This window comes from Macaca mulatta, chromosome 10 (assembly GCF_049350105.2).
Source record: "Macaca mulatta isolate MMU2019108-1 chromosome 10, T2T-MMU8v2.0, whole genome shotgun sequence".
Classification (NCBI taxonomy): Eukaryota; Metazoa; Chordata; class Mammalia; order Primates; family Cercopithecidae; genus Macaca; species Macaca mulatta.
In genome coordinates, this window is record NC_133415.1 from 79,422,913 (window position 1) to 79,441,673 (window position 18,761).

Sequence of the window (18,761 nt, forward strand, 5' to 3'; positions counted from 1 at the left end):
CAGGGGCTGGGGAACCCTGCCTTCATTTACCCAGACAAAGTCAGATACTAACCTGCCAAATTCCTGTTCTTTACCTCATAAATGATTAGCTGAGCAGCATGTCCCTACTGATCAATCAGAACAAAATGCTTCTTAATCAAAATCTCCTTTCCCCAGGGCCCTGAACTTGACCCACTCTGAGCCTGGGCCAGAACCGGTTCCTCCTCAGCAGCCCCTCCTAAGCCTAGACCCACCTGGGCAGCAACATTCTCTGATCTACTCTCTTTTTTCTTTTTTCTTTTTTTTTCTGAGACGGAGTCTCACTGTGTCGCCCAGGCTGGAGGGCAGTGGCATGATCTTGTCTCACTGCAGCCTCCACTTCCCAGATTCAAGCGATTCTCCTGCCTCAGCCTCCCAAGTAGCTGGGATTACAGGGGCCCATCACCATGCCCAGCTAATTTTTTTGTACTCTTAGTAGAGACAGGGTTTCATCATGTTGGCCAGGCTAGTCTCAAACTCCTGGCCTCAAGTGATCCACCTGCCTTGGCCTCCCAAAGTGCTGGGATTATAAGCATGAGCCACCACCACGCCCAGCTGCTGATCTACTTTCTGATCATGCCGTTTCCATTCACCCCACTTTCTAGCCTCATTTTCTCCTCCCTATAAAAGGAAACCCCTTTTTGCTTAACTCTCGAGACATTTGCAGATCTTATGGTTAGAGAGTTCTCCCCATTGCAATAGCCAGTTTCCTTCACCTTTACAAGAATCTTGTTTTGTTTTTGTTTTTGTATGAGACAGGGTCTTACTCTGTTGCCTAGGGTGGAGTGCAGTGGCCTGATCATTGCTCACTGCAGCCTCAAACTCCTAGACTCAAACGATTCTCCCACCTCAGCCTCCCAGCGAGCTAGGACTACAGGTGTGCACCTCCACAGCCAGCTAATTTTTATATTTGTCATAGAGGCAGAGCTTTGCTGTGTTACTCAGGCTGGTATGATGACCTTTTGCAATCAGGTTTCTCTGTACTAATCAAAGATTTATTTTTGCTTTGGTTTTTGATGCCATATAAGTAAGGGGGGAGGAAAAAGAAGAAAAATGTCTGAATCCCACTCTGGGTTAAGGATGGGAGTTAGTATAATCCACCCACAAAAAGAAGCTCCTAAACACAACACTTAGTTGAAAATAAGACACTTCAATAGATAGAACCAAAGCAAAAAAAATAACCCAGGGTGGAGAGATGTAAAATGTGGAATGAAAAGTGCATGTTGTTTGCTGGGTGAGATGGCTCATGCCTGTAATCCAAGCTACATGAGAGGCTGAGGCAGGACGATTGCTTGAGCCTGGGAATTTGAGGCTGCTGTGAGCTATGATTGCATTACTGTACTCTGGTATGGGTGACAAAGCCAGACCCCAACTCTTTATTTTATTTTATTTATTTTTTGAGACAGGATCTCACTCTGTTGCCCAGGCTGGGGTGCAACGATGCGATCTCGGCTTACTGCAGCCTATTCCTCCAAGGTTCTAACAATTCTCCTGCCTCAGCCACCAGAGTAGCTGGGAGGCATGCACCACCATGCCTGGCTAATTTTTATATTTTTAGTAGAGATGGGGTTTCGACATGTTGCCCTGGCTGGTCTTGAACTCCTGAGCTTAAGCAATCCACCCACCTTGTCCTCCCAAAGCGCTGGGATTACAGACATGAGTCACTGCACCTGGCCAGACCCCGGCTCTTAAAACAAAAAACAAAAAATAAAAAATTTATGCTGTAACATAAAAAGAACAGGGTATCATCTGCAAAAATCCAACTCTAAATATCCCTGAAAAAGAAGATTATGAAGCACATAGAATAAAAAGAGGGCCGATTTTATATAAACTTAATGCTGAAAAAAAATTCTTTTTTAAATTGCACTTGAACTGCATATGTAGAGAAACACGTATTCTAGATTAGCCTTCTTTTTGCAAAATTTGTGTAGGATTTTCTTGGTTTGCCAGTTTTCTTGAAAGAACATCATTTTCTGGTGTGTTTTTTCTTCCAACCCCGCATTTTCAAGCTCATATTGTTCTGGTGAACACAGTGAGACTCTTTGATCTGGTTTGACACTACGCAGAGCCGAATTTCAGCTATCTGAAAAAAACAACCTTCAAACCTGTAGGAGGATTATTAAAAGGCATAAAACTTTACAACCACTAAGCAAAAACAGGCTGGTAGTTATATCTATTAAGGATAATTACAGCATTTAAGCTTAATGGCATAATTTGGTCAATGGATAATTTAACTTGGCAGACATCAAAATTACATTTAAATATTACAGAAAGGAGACAAAACACACAGAGATGGTTGTTAGATGGGCTCAAAAACTTTTGGAATGCCTTTCCAAAGCTTCAAAATATCACCTTTAATGTCTTACTTCTTTCCCTGCTTAGAGTCAGGTTTATCTGAAATTGTGGCTTTTTGGAAAACTGTTTCCACTCAGGTGTGGTTAGAGTCGCTTCAGCTATTATTGCAAACTTATTGTAAATATCTCAACTCCGTAACCACTCAAAGATATATGTGCCTTCATCTCAGCTCATCATTTGGGAGAAATGAGAGCCACCAAGGCTCATACAAGAACCCACCTGAGGCCAGACACGGTGGCTCATGCCTGTAATCCCAGCACCTTGGGAGGCTGAGGCAGGCAGATCACCTGAGGTCAGGTATTCGAAACCAGTCTGGCCAACATGGCAAAACCCCATCTCTACTAAAAATACAAAAATTAGCTGGGCATGGTGGTATGTGCCTATAATCCCAGCTACTCGGGAGGCTGAGGCAGGAGAATCGCTTAAACCCAGTGGGTGGAGGTTGCAGTGAGCCGAGATCCCACCATTTCACTCCAGCCTGGGCCAAAGAACCCACCTGAATCTGTAAAAGTCTGTTGTGGATTATAAAGAACAAGCTTATTTGTGAGAATTACATAACTTTCTAATCTTGTTAACTTAAAAATGTGGGCTAGATTCTACCTTGGGTTCCTTGATGAGATCTGCATCCATTGTATTTGTCCCAGAATATATGCCTCCTCTCTTCCTTTGAGGAATCCTATGCCTAACACTATTACTCTTGTTGGGCAGAGCCCTGCTAGCCAATAGCTTTAGAGGATTTTCCAGCTAAGAGCTTAGTGGTGGGGGAAGTGGGGAGTGGATGTGAGGATTAGCTCATTAACCATGCAGAGACGCAGGCTGCATAATGACTGGCAAAGGCATGGATAAAAGGATGATGCAGATACTTTTCAAGGACAAGTTTTGGGGTTAGAGATTCCATTTCTAGAGGCAGGATAGACTCAGGAAACCCAGGGCGCCAGGAAATGGTGTGAGGTAAGGGTTGTGGCTGCTCCACCTCCCCCTAGTCCCAGATCTGCTGGTCCCAACTTTGTGCTGAGAGGGCTGTGAATCACTGCACCCCCACCCCCCAACAAGCTCCTATCCACTAAGGTTACACCATTAAAGCAGCTTTACTCCTGGAGGATTTAGTAATTAATCTGTCACTGAGTCACCATGGCAACATATTTGTGTATCTCAAATGCCATGAGCTCAAGGAGCCAGGATTTGAAAAACTGCTTTACCTAGTGCCCTAGCTAGTGATTAACAAAGGATTATGTTGTAGAACACAGGGCATGCTGGTTGGCTCCAAGGCAAAGGAGGCTTAGGGAACTAATGTTCATTTTTCCTCCTTTAGAAGCAGCTGAGCTTCCATTAAGGGATTGGGGACCAGTAGACCCCTTCTGGCCTCATGGGACACATCATGACCTCCTAGGGGCAATAAAAGAGAAATCCTCTGCTGTCCTACACTCTGCTCTCCTCTCTTCCACTCCTTCTTTCTCTTCTCCCATTTATTAATTCAGTAATTCCAAGGAGGGATAAAAGATGTGAGATGTGATTCATTCACCTCAATTCTTAGGGGCATGCACTGGTACAAGACTTCTCTCATTTTGTTTCATTTAATTTCTCTCTCTCATCCCTGATGCCACATATATTTTCTTTCCCATTATAAGTGTTTTTTATTGGACTTCCTAGAAGCCGAACCTGGGATATAGTTTCTTTTTCCTTCCTTCCTCTCTTCTCTTCTCTTTTCTCTTCTCTTCTCCTCTCTCTCCCTTTCTTTCTTCCTTCCTTCCTTCCTTCCTTTCTTTCTTTCTTTCTTTCTTTCCTTCTTTCTTTCCTTCTTTCTTCTTTCTTTCTTTCTTTTTCTTTCTTTCTTTTTTTCTTTCTTTTCTTTCTTTTTCTTTCTTTCTTTCTCTCTTTCTCTCTTTTCTTTCTTCTCTTTCTTCTTTCTCTTGCTTTCTTGCTTCTCTCTCTCTCTCTTCCCTCTCTTTCTTTTAATAAAGAGTCTCACTCTGTTGCAGGCTGAAGTACAGTGGCATGATCATGGTTCACTGCAGCTTTGACCTTCTGGGCTTAAGTGATCCCCCACCTCAACTTCCCAAGTAGCTGGGACTACAAGCACGTGCCACTATGCCTGGCTAATGTTTAAATTTTTTTTTGTAGAGACAGAGGTCTCAATATGTTGTCTAGGCTGGTCTCCAACTCTTGGGCTCAAACGATCCACTCAAATGATCTCAGTCTCCCAAATTGCTGGGATTACAGGTATGAGCCACCATGCCCTGCTTCAGAGTTTGTTGTTCAAGTGGTTTACGGTGGGAGAACTCTCAAGAAATACTGGTTAGGGGAGCAGGAGAGGAAAGGAAGTGGGCTCAGGCACATCTAGCCTCAGCTTACTGATGGGGAGCCCTGGAGCATGAACAGCACTGCAGGGTTGCCTTCCCCTTCCCTGTCCTGCTGACCCTACCGGGAGGCAAGGGGCAGGCCTGCCATCCATGGGGCTGAGGGTTGCCAGCCAGGCAGCTCCCCAAAGAAGCAGGGCAGTTCTGAGACATTTGAAGCCAATACACACAGCAGCTGGGGGGATGCAGACTCCAGAACAGTGAAAGAGATTGGGTGGGACACCAACAGCTACAACAGGCAATCACGCTTTTGTAAGCATCTGTGTGTCTGTGTGTTTATCTGTTACTGCAGAATATTTAGTGCTCATTCAAAAAAATGTATTGAACCCCTATTTCTGTGCCTATTTCTATTCTGAAAGCTAGGGGGTTATAGTCATGATGAAAACAGACAGGATCATCCCTGCCCTTAGGTTGTTGTTAAGTGGAAGAAATAAATATTAAACAATGATTCACACAAATGAACATTTCAGAATGCAAAATGTAATAATACATGCTGAGAAGGAGAAGCTGAGGTGTGACAGGAGATCACAATGGAAGGTGAGATGCATGCTGGGGTGGAAGGGAGGCCTCCCTGGAGATGGGTATTTATGGCAGTGACCTAGAGAGAAGTCGGTGTGAGCTGGCCAGAGAATGGGAGGGAGGCTGCTCCAAGCAGAAGGAGCAGAGAGAGCACCGTCCTGACCTGGAGAAAGGGCTTTGTGAGTTCAGGGAATTGAAAGGAGGTCAGTGTGGCTGGACACAGTGACAAAGGGGTAAGGACACGAGAACAGCAAGAAAGGGGGCCCATGGCGGCAGATGCCAGGCCTCGGGAGTCACGTTCAGGACTTACAGCTCTCAATGAAAGCCAATGGAAATCCACTGAAGACTCTGGGCAAGAAAGAGACATGATGACCATGGTGGCTCAAGGGCTGCGTGGGGTTTGGAGAAGGCAGGAACGGAAGCGGGGAGGCTTGTGGAGGTCGAGGGAGAGATGTCAGTGTTCTGGACATGAGCAGTGGCAGTGGATGTAAGGAGCAGCAGCTGGCAGAGGAGATTTCAGAGGGAGTAGGCGCAGGGGTTGCTGAGGGTTTGGGTGCAGGGGTGAGGGAAGGCAGGAGTGTAGGTTCACACTCACGTGGACAGAGTGCCATTTTCCAGCGGGAGATGCGGGGCAGGCAGTCGGGAGGATGCGTTCAGAGCTCAGGGGATTGGCTGCACTGGAAATTTCAGCCCAGTGGTTGTCAGCACATGGGTGACACTTGAAACCCAGGGAGCAAGTACTGCTAAGGAGCAAAAGAAAAGAGAACAGGACTGAAGCCCACGTGAAGAGGGGAAACCAGCCAAGTGTCCGAAGGAGAAACCAGGGAGGCAGGAGGAACACAAAACATGGCAGCAATGAACCCAGCAGGGAGGTTTCAGGGAGGAAGGTGGTCCGTCCTGGGGTATGCCCACTGTCGGGTGCCGGTCAGATGGTCTGTGGACAGGGCTGCAGCAGGGTGCGGTAGAACACAAGGGCTGCAGGTTGCTTTCCACAGGTGCAGCTCTGCTGGACGATGAGGGAGCGCAGGCCAGATGCAGGGCACTCCTAAGTCAGTTTAGTTATTTGTGGAGGAGGAGAAGGGGCTGCTTCTGGACTGGGAATCAAGAACAATTTTGTTTTTTAAGATGGGGGAGATGTTTGCATGCTGGGGAGGAGCTGGTTTACGGGGAGAGTTGATGGTACAGGAGAGAGAGAGGGGTTAATTGATAGAGAAAAGTCGCTACAGAGGTGGGAGCCGGTGGGAACAGACCACCATTCCCATTATCTGGCAAATGCTAAGCCCATGCACATTGGGGTTCCAGCCTAGAGAGATGACAGCAGAGGAGGGATGGGAACATCTAAGTGGTGAAATTGTCCCTATAGACTTTATAAAATTAATCAGGGAAGAAGGAAGGGGGAGAAACGAAGATAAACCAAGCTTGCAGCACAGTCAGCATTAACCATGAGGTGTGCTTGCTCTCTGATCCACTTCCTCACAGCTGTTTGGGGCCTATCGACTCAGAATTACATGAACCCTGTTACGAGATGATCCTTCCTCTTAGCTGCTCTATAGATAACAACTTGAACATTATAAAACATTAAATTTTCCACTTGAGATACTCTTTCAGGTTCTGCATACCAATGAAACTACTGATGCCAGCTGGTCTTAAGGACCCCACAGGAGCTGAGTCACCAAAGAATGCAGTTTCCACATCCTGATGATTTCCTTCCCCTTACCCCAATTAATCAACAACCCCAAATTCTTATTTAGAAATGGACCAAATTCCTTCATACTGACCAGCACTGGCCGAGGCTTCCACATATGGCTCAGTGGATATGTAACAGGATCATTTGCCCAATGCCTGGCAAGTCAATATACCAAGACAAGGGGGATTGCTGTAGAGAAAAAGTCTAATAATCATAGGAGAGCTAAATGAGGAGGTGGGAGGAAACCTCAACTCCACCAATCTAAGGAATTTGGGGCTAGGGATATTAAGGGTTTAGGAAAGGGCTGAGTTATGGGGATTATTGATTGATGGAAGAGTGCAGGGTGAAGTCATAGGACAGGGAGATGAAGAAACGGCATTCTCATGCTGATTTGGTTCCCTGTGGGGTCTTCAAACTGGTTGGCATCAGCCTTTCCTGCTGGAATTCAGGATATGAAGAATATCTTGAGCAATTCTTAAAAGCCTTGTGATTCTAACATCAGAAGTCCTATCTATGGGAAAATGGGGATTTAAACACTTAGTATCTTGAGCTGCATGACTTTCAGTTTAAGGAATTGGGCCAGAGTGCAACCTGCTTAATGCTTAATTATAACTAGATTTCTGCCCCAAACCTGGCATCTAAATTCTTGTTAACCCTATGAGGATGGGTTTAGACACTCTCTTGGGTGATTCATCTCTCTGCAGGTCTAATCCTGAACCACGCTTCTGCAGGCATCTGGTCCCTGGTTCAGTCAGTGACTCCAGAGCCAGTCCAGCCCATCAGGGCAACCCTCCTCTCAGGCCCCAGACTATCCCCCCTCTCTACTTCTGGCCACTGAATAATGAAGCCCGCCAAATCTTGAGATGGCACTGTTAACCCTGCTTTCCCGCAGCTCCCTAATTTCACGTCTCCCATAGTCTCCGATTATTTCCAGGGGTGCCTTGGTATTCAAAGCAAAATTTGTTGGCAGTCAACTTAATTCATACAAGCATTGCGTTAAGGCACTTAAAGGGATGGCAGAAAATCAAACAATGGGATGGACACTCTGCCCTTGAAAAGGAGTTTCTTTGCTGATGCCGCCACTGGAAATAGTGCCATTAATTTTATAAAAGAGGCATCATATTCAGAAAGACTCTATCAACCACTGTAAATGCTTTGGAGTCTCTAACAGTTGTGAAATGTGGAAGCCGAGGATGTAGGGGCCTGTTGGAGTGCGCCCATTCCTGGATCTGGGAAGGAGACGCCTTTGAAGCTGTACCTCTCGGAAGACTTTGATCCTCCCAGACCCAGAGATAAAGACAAGATGAGGGAGGTGTTATTAGTGTTATTATTTATACTTAGTGGAGCTTACATGTGGGGCCTCTTTTAAAAAGTGCTTGGGGCACTACTGATTTATAAGTAATTTCACTTTTCATAGCATCACCTCTAGGTGGAGGAAGAATGCCGGAGGCAGTGCTGGAAATAATCACTTTTCTCCAAGTTGGAGTACTCATTAATCCAGGCCTAGTGGGAACATCTATTCCCTTTATTGTAGCCTTTTACTGGAAATTATTTCTTTAGTAGAAGCTCATGTGCCTCAGTGACCTGAAATGGGGGTTCTTGAGGGAGTTCTATCATTCTCCCCTGTTAAAAGCTTATGTATGGAGAACATCTGGGTAAGAGTCACAGGCAGCTTGGAAAAGAGGGCAGTGATTAGGGATTTCTAGTTTTATTATTATTATTTAACATTTGTTGAGATTGGTTTAAAATCCAGGACATGGTTAATCTTGGTGAATGCTCCCTAGGCACTTGAAAAGCACACGTATTCTGCTGTTATAGGGTTGTTTGTTCTGTTAGATCCTGTTGGTTGAAGGTGTTGTTCAATTATTCTATATCCTTATTATTTTCTTTTTCATTTTTTTTAGAGACAGGGTCTATCTCCATTGTCCAGGCTGGAGTGCAATGGTGCAGTCATAGCTCACTGCAACCTCAAACTCCTGGGCTCAAGTAATCCTCCTGCCTCAGCCTCCTGAGTAGTTAGGACTACAGATTTGTGCCACTATGCCTGGCTAATTTTTAAAATTATTATTTTTTCTCTTTCTGTGCCTAACGTAGCCATGGCTCCTGGTCCCAAGAAGCATCTAAAGCAGGTAGCAGCTCCAAAGCATTGGATGCTGGATAAATTGACTGGTGTGTTTGCTCCTTGTCCATCCACCAGTCCCCACGAGTTGAGAGATTGTCTCCCCCTCATCACTTTCCTAAGGAACAGACTTAAGTATGCCCTGACAGGAGAGGAAGTAAAGAAGATTTGCATGCAGCCGTTCATTAAGATCGATGGCAAGGTCCGAACTGATATAATCTACCCTGCTGGATTCATGGATGTCATCAGCATTGACAAGATGGGAGATAATTTCTGTCTGATCTGTGACACCAAACGTCACTTTGCTGTACATTGTGTTACACCTGAGGAGGCCAAGTACAAGTTGTGAAAAGTGAGAAAAATCTTCGTGGGCACAAAAGGAATCCCTCATTTGGTGATTCATGATGCTCTCACCATCTCCTACCCTGATCCCCTCATCAAGGTGAATGACACCATTCAGATTGATTTGGAGACTGGCAAGATTACTGACTTCATCAGGTTCGACACTGGTAACCTGTGTATGGTGACTGGAAGTGCCAACCTGGGAAGAATTGGTATGATCACCAACAGAGAGGCACCCTGGATCTTTTGACGTGGTTCACATGTAAGATGCCAAGGGCAACAGCTTTGCCACTTCACTTTCCAACATTTTTGTTATTTGCAAGGGCAACATGCCATGGATTTCTCTTTCCCAAGGAAAAGGTATCTGCCTCACCATTGCTGAAGAGAGAGACAAGAGATTGGCGACCAATCAAAGCAGTGGGTAAAATGGTCCCTGGGTGACATGTTAGATCTTTGTAGGTAATTTAAAATAATGTGGCATGATTGATAGCCAAAAATGAAATAAAATTGTTATTATTATTTTGTAAAGACAGGGTCTCATTAAGTTTCCCAGGCTGGTCTCAAACTCCTGGCCTTAAGTGATTCTCCTGCCTTGGCCTCCCAAAGTACTGGGATTACAGGCATGAGCTACCACGCCTGGCTCCTTGTGGATTTTCTATTTAGTGGTTCTATCAATTACTGAGAGAAGAGCATTGAAGTCTCCAACTATAATAGCAGATTTGTCCATTTCTTCCTTTGGCTTTATCAGTTTTCGCTTCATGTATTTGGAAGATCTGTTTTTGGTGCATACACACCTAGGTTTGCCATCTCTTGTTGGTAAATTGATCTTGATCTGTTATCATCATGTAAAATTCCTCTCCATGACTGGTAATTTCTTTGCTCTGAAGTCTACTTTGATATTCATGTAGCCACTCTTCCTTTTTAAAATTTAATACTTACATGATATATCTTTTTCTATGCTTTTACTTTTTACTTAGCTATATCTCTATGTTTGAATTGAGTTTTTTATAGACAGCATATCATTGGGTAATGTTTTTAAATCTACTCAGCTAATCTTGTCTTATTTTTAATTTAAAAAATTTTTACACATAATAATTGTATGTATTTATGGAGTACAATGTGACATTCTGATACATAAATATATTGTGTGATGATCAAATCAGGGTAATTAGCATATCTATCACCTCATTTATTATTTCTTTCTTACAGGCACATACAAAATCCTCTTTTCTAGCTATTTGGAGATACTCTACTGTGTAATAGGACATCAGGACTTATTCTTCCTTTCTAATTATAACTTTGTACCCATTGCACTCCTGTCTCTTAATTAATGTATTTAGTCCATTTACATTTAAAGTAATTATTGACATGTTAGAATTTAATTTGTTTACCGTTTGTTCCCTGTTTCTTGTTACCTGGTTACCTTTCTTCTGCCTTCTTATGGGTTACTTGAATATTTTTTAGAATTCCACTTTATTTGTAATTTTTTAGTATACCACTTTGTATAGTTTTTGTAGTGGTTGTTCTAGCTACTATTCTATTCATATGTAAGTTATCGCAGCTTTGGCGTCAGTGTCTTACCATTTCCATTGAAGGGTAGAAACCTTACTTCCTTTTAATTCCTTTATCCTCCACACCTAGAAAAATATAATTGTCCTAAGTATAACCTCTACATACATATCAGAAAATGTATAACTTTTGCTTCAAGCATAAATATGATCATAGAAACTAATGAAATGAAGGATAGGATGTTATATTTACTTCTATTTTTACTGAAATGGGATAATAAAAGACTGAAAATCCCAGTCTTTCATTTTTTTTTTTTTTTTTTTGAGACGGAGTATCGCTCTGTCGCCCAGGCTGGAGTGCAGCGGCCGGATCTCGGCTCACTGTAAGCTCCGCCTCCCGGGTTCCCGCCATTCTCCTGGCTCAGCCTCCCAAGTAGCTGGGACTACAGGCGCCCGCCACCTCGCCCGGCTAATTTTTTGTATTTTTTAGTAGAGACGGGGTTTCACCGTGTTAGCCAGGATGGTCTCGATCTCCTGACCTCGTGATCCAGCCGTCTCGGCCTCCCAAAGTGCTGGGATTACAGGCTTGAGCCACCGCACCCAGCCAAGTCTTTCATTTTCATAGTCTTTCTGTTTTGAGGGATTTTGTTAGCCATTCTTTAAGGATAGGTCTGCTATCAACAAATTCTCTTAGTTTCTCTATGCCTGACACTGTCTTTTGTCCCTTACATTCCTCAAGAATAGTTTCACCATCTGTATAAGATTTGTGATTGGCAGGTCTTTCTCTCAGCACTTGGAAGATATGCCACTTCCTTCTGGACTCCATGGTTTCTGATGAGAAACCTGTTCTTCATATTGGTTTTCCTTTACAGGCCATGTGTTGCTTCTCTCCAGCTGTGACCTTTGTCTTCAGTGTTCAGAAATTTAATTATGATGTGTCTTGGTGTAGGTTATGCTGGGTAGATAATTTTATTTGGCATCTGCTGAGTTTCTTGGATCTGCAATTTTATGTTTTTTGCCAAATTCGGAATTTTTTTTTTTCCAAGATGGAGTCTTGCTCTGTCACCCAGGCTGGAGTGCAGTGGCGCGATTTCGGCTCTCTGCAACCTCCTCCTCCCGAGTTCAAGCAATTGTCCTGCCTCAGCCTCCCAAGTAGCTGGGACTACGGGTGAAAGGAGCTAGGCACATTCCTCAGCCCCGGGCTCAAAACTCCCTGAGCCTAGCACAAACACATCCCATCCTCCCATCCCACCACCATATATCTCAAACTCCCTGAGCCCAGTACAAACACCACCTAGAAAGTCTCCGATAAAAGGACAGCCGTTCAAGGTTACTGAAAGCGCAGGAGCCAAAATAATTTCTTTGTTCCCCTACAACTTTCAGTCTATAAAAAGCGAACGCTCGCATTGTTCAAGGCCCTCTTGTATACTGTGTAAAGGAGGGACCAGGTTCGAACTTGTAGTAAAGATCCTTGCCGCTTGGCTTTGACTCTGGATTCTGGTGGTCTTCTTTAAGGAACAAACAGTCTAGGCATAACATCTGGGGGCTCGTCCGGGATTCCCCAAGCCCACCAGACCCCTAGTCAACGGATCTGCTAAGATCGATCTACTGATAAGTGAGCTGGCTCATCTCCGTTTGTCTGTCTGTGTCTGTGTGTCTGTTCTGAATCTGAATCTGTGACTCGCGAGGTCTGAAACTAAGGCTGGCACAGTCCTGGCGGACGCGCTATAGGACGGCCAGTGGAGACCGGTAGGAGACCTCCCCTAGCTCTCTTCTGATTTAAATTGCGATCTGAGTTGCCGGAGCGCGTTCGCGATCCAGGCAACAGCTGAATCTGACCCCGGTTCCCGGGTGCGCGCTTGCGGTCTGAATTGCCCCAGTCCCCAGGTGCGCGCTTGAGGTCTGAATTGCCCCGGTCCCCAGGTGCGCGCTTGCGGTCTGAATTGCCCCGGTCCCCAGGTGCGCGCTTGCGGTCTGAATTGCCCCGGTCCCCGGGTGCGCGCTTGCGGTCTGAATTGCCCCGGTCCCCGGGTGCGCGCTTGCGGTCTGAATTGCCCCGGTCCCCGGGTGCGCGCTTGCGGTCTGAATTGCCCCGGTCCCCGGGTGCGCGCTTGCGGTCTGAATTGCCCCGGTCCCCGGGTGCGCGCTTGCGGTCTGAATTGCCCTGGTCCCCAGGGCTCCCGGCTTCCGGCGCCGCGCTCCCGGCCCCGGTCCCCGGGCTCCCGGCTTCCGGCGCCATGCTCCCGGCCCCGGTCCCCGGCTTCCGGTGCCGCACTCCCGGCCCCGGTCCCCCGGCTTCCGGCGCCGCACTCCCGGCCCCGGTCCCCGGGCTCCCGGCTTCCGGCGCCACGCTCCCGGCCCCGGTCCCTGGCTTCCGGTGCCGCGCTCCCGGCCCCGGTCCCCCGGCTTCCGGCGCCGCGCTCCCGGCCCCGGTCCCCGGGCTGCCGAGGCGTGCCTGCGACTAGCTATCATTAATAAGTCAGATCAGATTTCCTCTATAAAGATTCTAACCCACATTCCTTTACAGGAAGAGACACAGAAAGTGAGACTGGGGAGAAGGAGAAAGTGAGAAAGGAAATCAGAAAGAGAAAGAAGAGGAAACGGCAGACGTGGAGAGTCAGAGAGAGAGACAGAAAGAAAAAGAGACTGAGTGTGAAGGAGAAAAGACACAGGATGACAGAGAGAAAGAGAGCGCGCGCGAATGAAATAGCGGGAGAGAGCAGGCGGAGGGGAGGCAGCCGGCACTCACAGGCCTGCTGAAAAAGAAAGTAACTTTGAGAGGCCGGCAGGGCGGACGCGAAGGCGCACTTCGCGGACTACCCCCCCCAGCCGCCTGACTCCACGGTGGCTTTACCCCTCCAGGAAATAAGACCCCCAGATGACACAGGAATCCCCAGGCTCCAGTACTGGCCATTCTCCACCAGTGATCTGTATAACTGGAAAACTCTGAGTGCTCGGTTTTCAGACAACCCCAAAGATCTACTGGCTTTACTAGATAGTGTCATGTTCACCCACCAGCCCACTTAAGACGATTGTCAGCAGCTCCTCCGAATCTTGTTTACCACGGAAGAGCGAAAGAGAATACAGGTAGAAGCTAGAAAGCTAGTCCCAAAGGACGACGGTCAACCGACTGCCAACCCCGACCTCATAAACGTGACCTTTCCTCTGACCAGGCCGGCATAAGACTACAACACGGCAGAAGGTAGGGGACGGCTACGCCTTTATCGCCAGACTCTAATGGCAGGTCTCCGGGCAGCTGCTCGCAAGCCCACTAATTTGGCTAAAGTATATTCTATTCTGCAAGAAAAGACAGAGAGCCCAGCCACCTACTTAGATTAATAGAAGCTTTTAGACAGTACACCCCCATAGATCCAGAGGCTCCAGGAAGTCAGGCAGCTGTTGTAATGTCTTTCGTAAATCAGGCAGCCCCAGACATTAAAAGAAAACTCCAAAAATTAGAAGACTTAGAAAGAAAGCGGATCCAAGACCTCCTTCAGATAGCCCAGCAGGTTTACAATAACAGAGATACTCCAGAGGAAAGGCAATTTAAGGCCACTGAAAAAATGACCAAGGTCCTGGCAGCAGTAGTACAGAAAGAGCATCTACAGCCAGAGTACACCCAACCCAGGCGGCCCCCCAGGCATGATAATCTGAAAAAGACCAATGTGCCTACTGCAAGGAGGCTGGCCACTAGGTAAGAGACTGCCCCAAAAAGAAACAACGAGGACAAAGACCCCCTAAGTCTACACCCGTACTAGTCACTCAAGATGAAGACTAAGGAAGACAAGGTTCGGATCCCCTCCCCGAACCTAAAGTAACTTTGCAAGTAGAGAGGTCCCCGGTCCAGTTCTTAGTCGATACAGGAGCACAGCACTCAGTCTTAGTTAAAACTAATAGAAAATTATCCTCCAGGTCCTCGTAGGTACAAAAGGCCACAGGAGTTAAGAAATACCCATAGACCACACAAAGAACAGCAACCTCAGAGCCAAGAATGTAACCCATTCTTTCCTGGTCATCCCTGAGAGCCCCTGTCCCCTATTAAAGAGAGACCTGCTAACTAAAATAGGAGCACAGATCCATTTCCTCCCTGAAAGGCCCATCGTGACAAACTCCCACAATCAACCCGTGTCCGTCCTGACTATAACCCTAGAAGATGAATACCGGCTCCACCAGGAGCAAATGGCCCCTGACCAGGACATAGCAACCTGGCTCCAGCAATATCCAGAAGCTTAGGTGGAAACAGGAGGCTTAAGACTAGCAAAACACCGTCCTGCTTTATTTGTTGAACTTAAACCTAGGGCAGACCCCGTGCGGGTACGCCAATACCCGATGCCCCTAGAGGCCAAGAAAGGAATTGCCCTGCATATCTGCCAGCTCCTTGACCAAAAAGTCCTTCGCTCATGCCACTCACCCTAGAATACTCCGTTGTTGCCAGTACGAAAACCTAATAGTGGAGAATACAGACCTGTACAAGACTTAAGAGAAATCAATAAGAAAGTTGTAGATATACATCCAACTGTGCCTAACCCATATACCCTCCTGGGTACCCTAAACCCTAAACATCAATAGTACACTGTTTTAGATTTAAAAGATGCTTTCTTCAGTTTGCCTTTAGCCCCTCAGAGCCAAAAGCTCTTCGCCTTCGAGTAGAATGACCCTGATAGAGGCATAAGTGGCCAACTGACATAGACCAGACTGCCGCAAAGATTCAAAAACTCTCCTACCCTGTTCGATGAGGCCCTCCATGAAGACCTAAGATAACAACGACCTTAAACCCTGCCTCGCTGCTGCCCAACCCAGACCTAGACGCCCCACTCCATGACTGCACCGAGATACTAGCTCAGGTGCACGGAGTTCGAGAAGACCTGCAAGGCCGCCCACTTCCTGATGCCGACCTTGTCTAGTTCACTGATAGGAGCAGCTTCATGCATCAAGGCCAGAGGTACGCTGGAGCGGCAGTGACTTCAGAGACTGAGGTAATCTAGGCGGAACCCCTGCCCCCGGGGACATCGGCCCAGAAGGCCGAATTGATAGCGCTCACCCAAGCTCTTACCTTAAAGGCGGAGAAAAAGCTGACAGTATATACAGACAGCCGATATGCTTTCCAACAGCGCATATACATGAGGCCATTTACAAGGAGCAGGGGTTACTGACGGCTGAAAGAAAAGAGATAAAAAACAAGCAAGAAATCCTAGCCCTGCTAACAGCCCTATAGAGGCCAGAAAAGTTAGCCATTGTGCATTGCCCAAGGCATCAGAAACTAACTACTCCAACTGCTCAAGGCAACTTTCTGGCGGACCAAACTGCAAGAAAAGTGGCGAAGGCTCCCAGCCAACTCCTTGCACTCCAGCTCCCTGACCCGGGCCCCCGGGACTTGCCATATTTCCCTGATTATTCAGAACAAGATCTCCAGTGGATTGACAAGCTTCCCCTGAAACAGATCCAGAACAGGTGGTGGACTGATACTAATGACCAAACCATCCTACCAGAAAAATTAAGACAACAAGTGTTAGACCACATCCACCGAACCACCCACCTAGGTGCTCGGTGGATGATAGACCTGATCAGACGCTCTAAGCTCAAATTCAGACATACAGCTGAGATGGCCAGCAACATCGTGACAAGTTGCAAAGTCTGCCAGCTTAACAATGCCTACCCCCAATCCCAGGCTGCAACAGGAACAAGGCTCAGAGGAACCAGGCCCGGTATCTACTAGGAAGTAGATTTTACTGAGATAAAGCCAGGAAAATACAGGTATCGGTACTTACTTGTCTTTGTAGATACTTTTTCAAGGTGGACTGAAGCATTCCCCACCAAGAAAGAAACTGCTCAAGTTGTAGCAAAGAAAATCCTGGAAGATATCCTCCCCAAGTATGGCTTCCCCGTCCAGATAAGGTCAAATAATAAGCTGGCCTTCGTCGCTAAAGTAAGTCAGGATTTAGCTTCCATCCTTAAGGCAAATTGAAAACTACATTGCGTTTACAGGCCCCAGAGTTCAGGACAGGTAGAGAGAATGAATCGGACCTTAAAAGAGACCTTAACTAAATTAACTATGAAGACTAGCGCTAATTAGGTGGTCCTTCTCCCCTACGCTCTGTTCCGGGCCCGTAATACCCCTTACAGACTAAGCCTTACTCCTTATGAAATTATGTATGGCAGACCCCCACCCTTAGTTCCCGGCCTAAAAGATAATCTGCTCAAGTCCAAAACAGAAAATGTCTCTGAACTCTTATTTTCCCTATAAGCCTTGCAGAAAATTCATCAAGAAATCTGGCCCAAGCTGAAAGAACTATATGAGACCGGTCCCCCGCCGACACCCCATCCGTACCAGCCAGGAGACTGAGTCCTAGTCAAGCGACACCGACAAGAGACCCTAGAACCCAGAAGGAAAAGACCACTCCAGGTACTCCTAACCACACCCACCGCCCTGAAGGTAGAAGGCATCGCATCGTAGATCCACTACTCCCACGTCAAGCCAGTGGACCCAACCTCCGATCTTCTAGGACCAATCACGGCGGCGGCTGAACACCGGACACGTGGACTGTGGACAGAGCTAAGAACAACCCCTTAAAACTCACCCTGCGCCGGCAGCATAGCTCACTGCAAACATGCAGTTAAGTAGTCTAACCCTAACGTTAGTCGCCCTAGTGGCCGCTAGAGAAATCACGAAACCAGCTCATAATCCCTTTGTCTAGAGATTCTGGCTTTATGAAAATCGAACCCACCCTAGGCAACCTCATAAGCCCGGAAAATTATTAGCCAGTGCTGATTGCCCTTCCTCAAGGTGCAACAGCCCAATTCTACTAAATTTTACTGGTTTTCAAATAGCCAAACCTATGACACCAATAATATGCTTTAAGTTTGATCAGACTAAATACAATTGTAAACACTATTAGTGGCACCAAAATGCCGGCTGTCCTTATAACTATTGTAACATCCATAGACCCCGTTATTAAGGAAAGAGAAAACAGTTAGACCCTAAGTGGCCCTTCCATCGTAGACAGGATAAAGACTTTTCATATACATAGATAGTTAAAGACCCCTAGAACTCCCGCTAGACCACACCTCAACATGAGGCTGTATACTACTCCCCCTCCTCCACATGGCCTAGCAGTCACCTCTATCTGTGGCGAGGCCTAGTGCAAGTACTGCCCCTAGTCCACAAGAATATTCAACGACAAGAAAACAGACTAACACAAGACTTACGTCCTTTCTCCTAGTTAAAGTTATTACAAGAAGGACTAGAACTTGCTAACCTTACAGGACTTCATAGCCTGTCTGGCTGCTTTCTGTGCGCCACTCTAAGGCGTCCACCGCTAACTGCTGTCCCTCTGCCATGAAGATCCTCTACCTTTGCCCAAGCTAACAACCTCCGAAACCTCTCATATGCTCCTATCCTGAACGTGCCCCTATACCTAAACCCCAGTCAGGAGAAGTTTCCCTACTGTTTCTCAGGAACCAATTCCAGCCTCTGCAGCATCACTGCAACGCCCCCTAATATCACCTTAAAGGCTCCATCAGGCATATTCTTCTGGTGTAATAGAACCTTATCTAAGAACCTACCTAGTCCTTCTGTTAATAACCTACTGTGTCTCCCTGTCACATTAGTTCCCCGGTTGACTCTACTGCTGGCGAGTTCCTAAAGTATACCGGTAACTAGACTAGTGCTGTTATTCACCCAGACCCTAGACCAAGACCTGCACGAGCCATATTTCTCCCCCTCATTGCAGGAGTCTCCCTCACCGCATCCTTCATTGCGGCCGGACTGGCGGGGGGAGCCCTAAGTCACACCCTTATAGAAAGTAACAAGTTGTACCAACAATTTGCCATTGCTATAGAAGAGTCGGCTAAGTCCC

At 46.6% G+C, this 18,761-nt stretch overlaps 1 pseudogene; it reads left to right on the forward strand.

Annotated features, from left to right (window-relative positions):
• Positions 1-9,032: 9,032 nt before the first annotated feature.
• LOC717843 (small ribosomal subunit protein eS4, X isoform-like) lies at positions 9,033-9,822 on the forward strand (annotated as a pseudogene).
• The last annotated feature ends 8,939 nt before the right edge of the window (positions 9,823-18,761 follow it).